This window comes from Otolemur garnettii, unplaced genomic scaffold, assembly GCF_000181295.1.
Source record: "Otolemur garnettii isolate 467f Iridium unplaced genomic scaffold, OtoGar3 scaffold00113, whole genome shotgun sequence".
Lineage (NCBI taxonomy): Eukaryota > Metazoa > Chordata > Mammalia > Primates > Galagidae > Otolemur > Otolemur garnettii.
Window position 1 is genome coordinate 5,317,196 of NW_003852508.1, and position 9,868 is coordinate 5,327,063.

Below are 9,868 nucleotides of genomic sequence, written 5' to 3' on the forward strand. Positions count from 1 at the left end.
ATGGCAGTGAAGGAGAGGTAGGTGCCTTGGCTTTGTGGACCACCTGCTCAGAGAATGAACTTGTGCCACGTCTTCCATCTAAATCAGAAGATCTTTGAACCAATGGAATCGTGCACTCCTCCTCATCTTTCAATCATACTGTCCATACACATATTTAAAAATGATACCTAGTTGAATTTGGCATAGCTCACGTAGCTTTGTTTATTATTCAGTTATAATTTAGTATTCCACTGAAAATCATGGTTCTTCCCCCACTAAGGTAATTGATAGCTTTGTACTAGTCTTATTGCCTTTATTCAGCTATTATGTTAACTATCAAATACATTATTAGTTTTTTAAAATGGTTCTCAGATGTTGACTGTTTTTATTTTGTCTTTGTTTTGGTGTAAAGGTCATATGCATACTATGCCATTTAAATTTATTTTCTTTTTTTTTTTTTTAAGAGACAGAGTCTCACTTTGTTGCCCTTGGTAAAGTGCTGTGGCACCACAGCTCAGCAACCTCCAGCTCTTAGGTTTAGGCAATTCTCTTGCTTCAGCCTCCCAAGTAGCTGGGACTACAGGCGCCCACCTCAACTCCTGGCTATTTTTTTTTTGCAGTTTGGCCGGGGCCGGGTTCAAACCCTCCACCTTCGGTATATGGAGCAGGCACCCTACTCACTGAGCCACAGGCACTGCTGCCTATTTATTTATTTTCCAACCATTGAATTCTCTTTATCACTTTTGTGTTCTGATCATATACTTCTCCACATCTTCCAAGAGTTGACTTAGCTTTAAATATCCTCATCAATATTGTTCTACTTTAGCAATTCAGCTACTTAAATAGCACGTCCAGATTATGAAAATGTGAAGCAGCATCTTATCTTTTGAAAAATAATTTGAGTGTGTGATCTCAATTCAGACTCACAATAAATCTGGGGATAGTGATGAGACAGGCAAAGAAGGTATTCTTTCTTTCTTTTTTCACTTGTTGCATTTATTTTTTAAATTTTTGGAGTAATAGACTACTTTTAAGACAGGAAAATTAAGGAAATAGTACAGAGTTCTCCTATTCCCACTTTGTCCTGCATGGTGTCCCCTATCAGTAACATCTTATGTGGTACTTTTGTTACCAAGGAATCAATATCGATGAATTATTTGTACTTAAACTTTATAGTTTACATTAAGTTTCATTCTTTGTGCTACTTGTCTATGAATTTTGACAAACACATGACACATATCCACCATCACGGTATTAACCCAAAACAGTCCCGCCAACGTTGAAACCCTCTTGCTCCACACGCTCATCCTCTCTTACCTACCCCCTAACTCTAGCAGTCACTGATCTTTTTACTGGCTCCATAATTCTTCCTTTTCCAGAATGTCAGATGGTTGGACTCACACAGTATCCAGTCCTCCACATTGGCTTCTTTGACTCACAATAGGCATGTCTATCCATGGCTTGGTAGCTCATTTATTTTTATTGCTAAATAATATCCCATTGTATGAATGTACCAGGGTTTATTTATACATTCATCTACTGAAAGGCATCCTGGTTGCTGCTGATGTGGGGCAATCATGAATAAAACTGTTATAAACATCTGTGTGCAGGTTTTTATGCAAACATATGTTTTCAGCACATTTGGATAAATGCCTCAGAGTGCAGTTGCTAGATGGTGTAACAAGACAAAGTTATGCATTGTAAAAAATTGCCAAACTGTCTTCCAAACAATTAAACCAGCAATAAATGAGAGTTCCTGTTGTTTTACATTCTCACCAGCATTTGGCATGGTCAGGGCTTTGAATTTTAGCCATCGTAATAATGTGTTCTGGTTGTCTCATGATTGTTTAATTTGCATTTCATGATGACATATGATGTCGAGCATCCTTTTAAATGCTTATTTGTCATCTGTATATCTTCCCAGATGAGATGTCTGTCCAATTCTTATGCCCATTTCTTCATCAGGTTGTTTTCTTATTGTTGAGTTGTTGTTGTTGTTGTTGTTGTTTGTTTGTTTGTTTGAGACAGAGCCTCAAGCTGGGTAGAGTGCTGTGGCATCACAGCTCACAGCAACCTCCAACTCCTGGACTTAAGCGATTCTCTTGCCTCAGCCTCCCAAGTAGCTGGTACTACAGGTGCCCCCACCACAATGTTTTGCTTGCAGTTGTCATTGTTGTTTGGCAGGCTCAGGCTGGATTTCAACCCACCAGCTCTGGTGTATGTAGCTGGTGCCTTAGCCACTTGAGCTACAGGTGCCAAGCCTTATTGTTGAGTTTTAATGGCTCTTTATATATTTCGAATACAAGTTCTTTACTGGATAAATGATTTACAAATATTTTCATTCAATCTGTGATTTTCCTTTTCATTCTCTGAAATGTGCTTGATTTTTTCAAGACACCACTATTAACCAGGCTCTATATTAGATACGAGCACTGGAGTAATAGAGAAGAGACAGCAACTGCTCTCAACATATCTCTACTCAAGTTGGGGAACAGACACTAATAACTGTTAACCACATTGCAATGACTAGTGCTCTAAAAGTGTGTATACAAAATATTTTTGGAGTGGAAAACAAGTGACCTGTGAGACATTAATAATGCTTCCTAGAGGCAACGAAGTATTAAATAAGATTTAAGGAGCAAGTCAGCATAAAGAAAAGAGCATTTCAGCAAGTAAAAGAACATAAGCTAAGATGTCAGACATGACAGAGAATAAGATGTTCATAGTCGTACAGATGAGAAAGTTCTGACAACTTCTACCAAGAAAAGTCTTGAGAATATCAAGAGGGATCTCCGGCTTTCTTGGTAGGTGACTTAGAGTCACGGAAACTTGTAATAAAGGAGGAGGAACTTGGTTAGGTTTGTGATAATTTGGAAGACAGGATGGTCAAAATTGAAGTAACAGAAGGGGTATTTAAGTGTTGGGGATAATGAAGGAGAGTAAAATGATTAACAGATAAAATTGACAATATTTGTTAGTCAATTGTATGTGAAGTTAAGAAAGAATGAACATTTGAAAATGTTATTAAGTTTAAATTATTTTTTCTCCTTTTTAACCATTTATTTTTATTCTTTTGGTTGTAGCTTTTAGTATGGACTCTTATTTCTACAAGTCCTTTATTTATTTATTTATTTATTTTGAGACAGAATTTCACTGTGTACCCTGGGTGGAGGGCTGTGCCATCATCACAGCTTGCAACAACCTCAAATTCTTGAGCTCAGATGACTGTCTTCCCTCAGGCTCCTGAGTAGCTGGAACTACAGGCACACACTATGACTCCTGGCTAGTTTTTCTTTTTCTTTCTTTCTTTACTTCTTCTTCTTCTTTTTTTTTTTCTTTTTTGTAATACAGATGGGATCTTGCTCTTGCTCAGGCTGGTCTTGAACTCCTGACCTCAAGCAAGCATCCTTCCTTGGCCTCCCAGAGTGCTAGGATTATAGGAGTAAGCCACCATGCACAGCCTAGGCTTAAATTATTGACGTATGATGCTGCATTTAATAAAGAGAAAAAATACCCTTGAGTTGAATTGAATTGAGATTATAAGCTTAATTTTCCGAACACTGAATATGATATGGCTTTGAAATCCAAGTATATTCTAAAATGCAGTTAGGAATGTGTCTAAAACTGTATCATCAGGGTCCCAAAACAAAGTATGCAGCATACGCAAAAAAGATGTTTGAATAGACTTAATAAAACAAATTGCAAAATGGTGAACAGCATTAAAAGAAAACAACAAGAGATGATGAAGCACCCCAAGTCTAGCAATCAGAATTAAGCCTTTACCATACCCAGGCTGGAAGGGATAAGATACAAGAGCAATTACCAAGCCACTGGGAACTTTAGCTATAGTATGGGCAAGAGCGTGGTCATCAGTACAAGAACACAACCACTTGCAACTCCCCAGTCCGAAGGAAGAAAGCTGAGGTATGAATATGCTTGCCTGCCGTTCTCCTCTGTAAGACCTTGCCTTTGGTTTCCGTTGACCTAACACGAATAAAACCAGAGGCCAAGGGAACCTGCTCATGAGTCCATAAACATCAGCTTCCTAGGGCCTGTCGCAGGGTAGAGAAGGAGGAAAGTAAATCTGGAGATCAGACATCCACAGAATAGGCTCCAGTAGAATATCTTAGATCAGAGGAAGACCTCATCGAAAGAGTTAGCTGGAAATTTATCACCAGCTAGATTGAAACAATGAAACAGAGATGAGATCCATTTCATGTATTAAAAAGCTCAGATTTAAAAAATTATTTACCTAGAGACCATTAGCTAAGAAAGAATCAGGCCTTCTGGATGCGGGTACACTCTCTTTTGACCACGGTACACTCTCTTTTGACCAACAATAACAGGTATTGACCATCAAATTCACCAATGAGATGAATTTGGTTTTTTGGTTCAGATGGAGCCACGCCAGCCCATGTCCTAACTTCAGGGACATGTATGTGTCTCAGACTCGGCCAATTAGAATATTTCACTCTGGGCTCGGCGCCTATAGCTCAACCGGCTAAGGCGCCAGCCACGTACACCTAAGGTGGCGGGTTCGAATCCCCAGCCTGGACCCGCCAAACAACAATGACGGCTGCAACCAAAAAATAGCCGGGCGTTGTGGCGGGCGCCTGTGGTCCCAGCTACTTGGGAGGCGGAGGCAGGAGACTCGCCTGAGCCCAGGAGTTGGAGGTTGCTGTGAGCTGTAATGCCACGGCACTCTGCCCAGGGGGACAGCTTGAGGCTCTGTCTCAAAAAAAAAAAAAAAAAAAAAGAATATTTCACTCTGCTGGATATAGAGATTGATTTATGCATGGTCATATGTCCCAAACTATGCAATCAGAATAAATTGCTGGAAATGTTGGTAAGAGGCTTTCTCTTGAGATCACTAAGTTGTAAGGCATAAGCCCAGTGTTACTGACAGCATATTTCTGCCCCAATTGGGGAAAGTCCATTTAAATTTAAAACCAATATATACATCAAAAGGGTATCAAAAAATGGAGGAAAGAAGCAATCTCTACATTCAGCTCTATGTGAAGTCAGTTGAACCTCTCAACATCCTAGTTATGAGAAGCAAAACAAAAAAAAGTTCTTTCTATACTAATATTGGTTTGATTTTGTCTTTGCCACTTGTAAACAAAAGAATTCTATCTAATAGATTTATGCTGACTTTCATTCACTTATAAAATTGATTCCAAAATTGTATTTGAACTTAACCACTGTCAATCCAAGGATATGTATATAGGTTGCCATTTTAGGAGACTGTCATTAATTAATGAGTCCTATAATTATGACCCACAAGGGGATATTCACAAAAAGTCTGAGCCCACCTGAGCTATTCCTAACATTTTAGGCCCTTTCATTGAGGCAAATTTAGTAATCAAAAAAAACTAGGGAAAAAAGTAATGGTATAGGAAATATACACTTTAAAAATATTTGGCAATGTCTCTCCATTTTATTTTCACAGTTTTGTTTTGTTTTGGCAAGTTATGACTAAGGACCTCCAAGCCTAAAAAAATACAAAGCAAAAAGTGGAGTTGTCAAAATTCTGTACCAGTAAATATTACTTAGAGAATATTTAAAAACTGAAACAAATTAATGACTCTCATTGACTTGCTTTTATGTTCAGCAAAGTACTGCATGATTAATATATTATGTTGTATAACTCATTAATTTATATATAGAAGCAATTTGTGATAATCAAAATTGAAATACTGTGCCTGACGTTGTAGTGCTCATGAGAGCAAAATCACTCTAGATTACAGAAATATCTTTCCAATTTGCAGTGCCAGCTTATTCCAACATTATAAAAATAAAACGTACTTAAGTTTGGGTAGAATTATTTCTAGCATATGCCTGGGATGAATGTCAGATTGAGGGAGGGGGAGTGTAAAACAAATATTTCTCCGAGGATGTTTTCCTTGTAGTCTTAATAGTGACAACATTAAACCTGCAGCAGCCCCTATGTGGCTTCCGTTGATTGGTCCGAGACAGCGCTGGCCTTCCCTGCTTCACGCTGATTTTCTGGTTTGCGCGCACGTGCTCTGAGGCGTGTAAACGGCTTTGCTTCCCTCTATTAAGACATTGACATAAGTATTTCTGCAGGAGTACAGAGAAGCTTCCAAATTGAAATGAACCACCCTCGGGGCTGAATGTTCTTGTCATGTAGGGTTTCTTCCTTTCTTTCTTTTCTTTCTTCTGTTCTTTTTTTCTCCTTTCTTTTTTTGAAATAAAGACTACAAAACAGCAGGGGATAGACGGACCTTGAAATCACTAGAAAATGAAATGTTTCCACGGCACTGGGATGCAGTTAGGGCTAAAACAGAAATGCACGCCCTTCTATTCTTCTTTTGTAAGGAGAAGTTTAAAAAAATGAAATACAAATAATTTCAGGCCGATGGGACAGCCCCGTCCTCCCGGACACATTGCTCCATGATAATTTTCAGGCTATCTGATGATAAAAGAAAGGGAAGAAAGGTTCCTAATCAGAGTTCCATCAACTGAGTGGATCAAGAGAAAATGCCCTCCTTTGTACTTATTAAGTGACTTTTCAATAAAGGAGAGATTTCAGGATCAGTGACACTGAGCGTGTGTTGCTAAATTGATTGTTGACTGTTACTTAGAACTTTTTATTTCATTTTTCTGTTTTCTTCTTCTATAGTATAGGTTATACATACATATATATATATGGTTATGTCTTTCTTTTTTAATTCTCCTTGAAAATTCAGTTTGCCGCTGTTTCATTGTTTTGGAAAATCACATTCAAAAGGAATTAAGATATTTTTTAATGCAATAAAAGCAATGAATAATTCAATAAATACACACATTTTTAATTTAAAAAAATAAAAGAAGTTACATGATAGGTCAAAGAGATGGAAATTAGAAGTAAAAGTATAAGGGAACGAAAGAGGACTAGTCCACGAGGTCCAGAAAGTTTAAACCAAGAAATAAACAAAAGGTTATCATTAGCAACAGGGTTTAAGGAAATTTCAGGGAATTGAAGCACATGGGTTTCCCAAAGAATCCACTGAATGCCTCACACAATGGATGGTAGACCCTGCGAAATTTCAGTTCCCTGAGAACAAAGAGAATGGTTGGTCAGATGTCTGTTCATCCCTGAGGAGAGGGAAGGCTTTTGAGAGGAAAACAGATCACCGGTAATGAATCAAGCCTCGGAATGACTTTAGACTTCTTAGCTGCTGCACTTGAAGCAAGATTACACGGAGCGATTCCATCAAACTTCTAAACCAGTGGTTCTCAATCTTCCTAACGCTGCAACCTTTTAATACATGCCTCATGTTGTGGTGACCCCCAACCATAAAATTATTTTCATTGCTACTTCATGCCACAACATGAGGCACTGTGTTAAAGGGTCGCAGCATTAGGAAGGTTGAGAACCACTGTTCTAAAGGAAAGGCGTTCCGTACCTACACCTCCACCCCAGCCAAGCTGCGGATCCAGTCAGAAGGCCAAGAGAGACATTTTCAGACACACAAGTCTCAACAAGTGCCCCGGCACGCATCCTTCACCCTTTCTCAGAAAACTGGAGGATATACACCACTGACATGAGGCTGTAACTCAGAAAAAAAGAAGAAATGGAAGCCAAGAGATAGGAGATCTCACACTGAAGAGAGGGGGCAGGCATCAGCAAGAGGAGAAAGAAAGGTGACCCAGGATGGCAGCTGGGCCCTCGCACGCAGTCAGGCAGGCCAGAGGGCTCAGCTTCTTCGAGATAGGAAATGAGAGAAGAGCTGATCTGTCTGAAGACCTTCAGTTCCCACCCTCACACTGCTCTCTGTACCACTGACTCTTTCTGGGCTTCCTTCACGCAGCCAGCAGGCACCGAGTACCTGCTCTGTACCAGACGCTGGGCTGGGTACGGGGTCTATAAGGTGTACGTCAGCCAAGACAAAGGGAAACATCACGAAGCAAGTTCAAGGAAAGAAGAGCCAGTCAGGTTGGTGGACAGAAGGCAAGGAGGGCAGGGATGGAAAGAGAGGAGAGGACAGGTGGCAGAGGAAGATGAGTCATAAAAATGAACGATGGAAGAAATGACTCCACTCCTGATTTATTTTTTCAGATGCCCACTAATCCCTAAATTGCTGTCTGCTTTTAGCAATTTTTAAAGTGCTTTTAAAAAAACAATTCAAATTCTTTAAATAAACATGCGAAGCAGGGGTTGCTTCTCTGAGTTTATAGTTGGAGTATCTGACACTCTGAATGGTGCTAAATCGACTACCCCGGAGTAATGCTTTCAGGGCTCATCCATATTGTAGCATATGTATGCCACTCCATTATGTTTTCATTTTAGATTCCTTTATTAAGATATAATACATGTACCATGAAGCTCAACCATTTAAACGGAAGGGTTCTCAGTATATTCACAAAGAGTTACGCAACCATCACCACAATCAATTTTAGAACATTTTCATCACCCCAGAAAGAAACCTCATGGTCATTAGCAGTAGTATTCATGCTTTTTGTGGCCGAGTAATACCCTATTGCTGGATATACCAGGTTTGGTCTGCCATTCATTCGCTGATGAGTGTTTGGGTTGGGTCTACCTTTTGGCAGGTGTGACTAGGGCTGCTGTAACATTCACATGCAAGTTTCCCTGGGACAGAAAGCAGATTTGAAGTTGCTCCAGCCTGGGGAAAGGAGGGTCTGGAATGACCACCTACTGAGTTCATGGCTTCCTTTAGAGGCAATGAAAAATTTCTGAAACTAGCTACTGGGGAAACCCCACATTGTGAATGTACTTAACACCACTGAATTGTACCCTGGTTGATATATATATATATATATATATATTTTTTTTTTTTTTTTTTTTTTTTGGGCCAGGGCTGGGTTTGAAACCACCACCGCCAGTATATGGAGCTGCGCCCTACTCCTTTGAGCCCCAGGTGCGCCCCAGGTTGAAATACTTAATGTCATGTTTTGTGTCTTTTTCCATAATAAAAATGAGGACACAGCTCACCTCTGACTGGCTTTTTCATCTCTCCGTCAGAAGTCCTGTATCTTTCCTTCCCCGGCCTCTCACTTGCCCGGCATCTTTCTCTTCTCTGCCTTCAGGAAAACCTTCACTCTGGGCAGGGCTGAGGCTTTGCCTGAAACTGGGGGAAGAAAGTGCCCCCAACAGCTTATGCTACAGCAGAGCTTACCTGGGCTGGACACTCCACAGAAAGTCCCCAGGGAGACCTGCCCACACCCACTTCTGAGTCTGTTCTTGATGATCTATCTTCCCTTTGCTGAAGTCTGTCATAATTTCTAGTAAGATTGCTCCTTAAACGTAAACAGCTGCGAACTAATTCCAATTCATTACCTGATTTCAGGCCCCTTTACACATCACACACACACACCCTGACGCAGATCCTGTGCCTGGAGCCCCTTCTGCTCTTTCTCTTGCTTTGCAAAGAGGAAATTGTCTCAGGACTGTGTGTGCTGTCAGGCCCCCATATCTTCCTCGGGATGAGTAGATGGGCAGAGACTGCAGTGGCAAGATTCCTAAGGAAGGGAGATTTCCCCTGTCACCAGCCCATGTGGGTGGAAGTGAGTTGATAGTCCGTCACAGCTGGCACGGGCTGTGGGTCCTTCCCCAACCCACCTCCATCTCTAGCTGTCTTGAGAAAGGGGCTGTAAAGGTCGTCTGCTGGCTCCCCATTCCTCAATGTTTGCCTTTATCTTCTCTTCTTTCCAAGGAGGTTTTGTGATGCTTTTTCTCAGCCACTGCAAGTGGGTTCTAATAGTAATCAGAGCAAAGCTAGTGGTAAGAATTGCAGAAATTGGCTCGGCGCCTGTGGCTCAAGCGGCTAAGGCGCCAGCCACGTACACCTAAGGTGGCGGGTTCGATTCCCCAGCCCGGACCCGCCGAACAACAATGACGGCTGCAACCAAAAAATGGCCAGGC

At 40.7% G+C, this 9,868-nt stretch overlaps 1 pseudogene; it reads left to right on the plus strand.

Annotated features, from left to right (window-relative positions):
• LOC111727589 overlaps positions 1–9,868 on the plus strand; it is a 13,983-nt pseudogene continuing 4,115 nt past the window's right edge.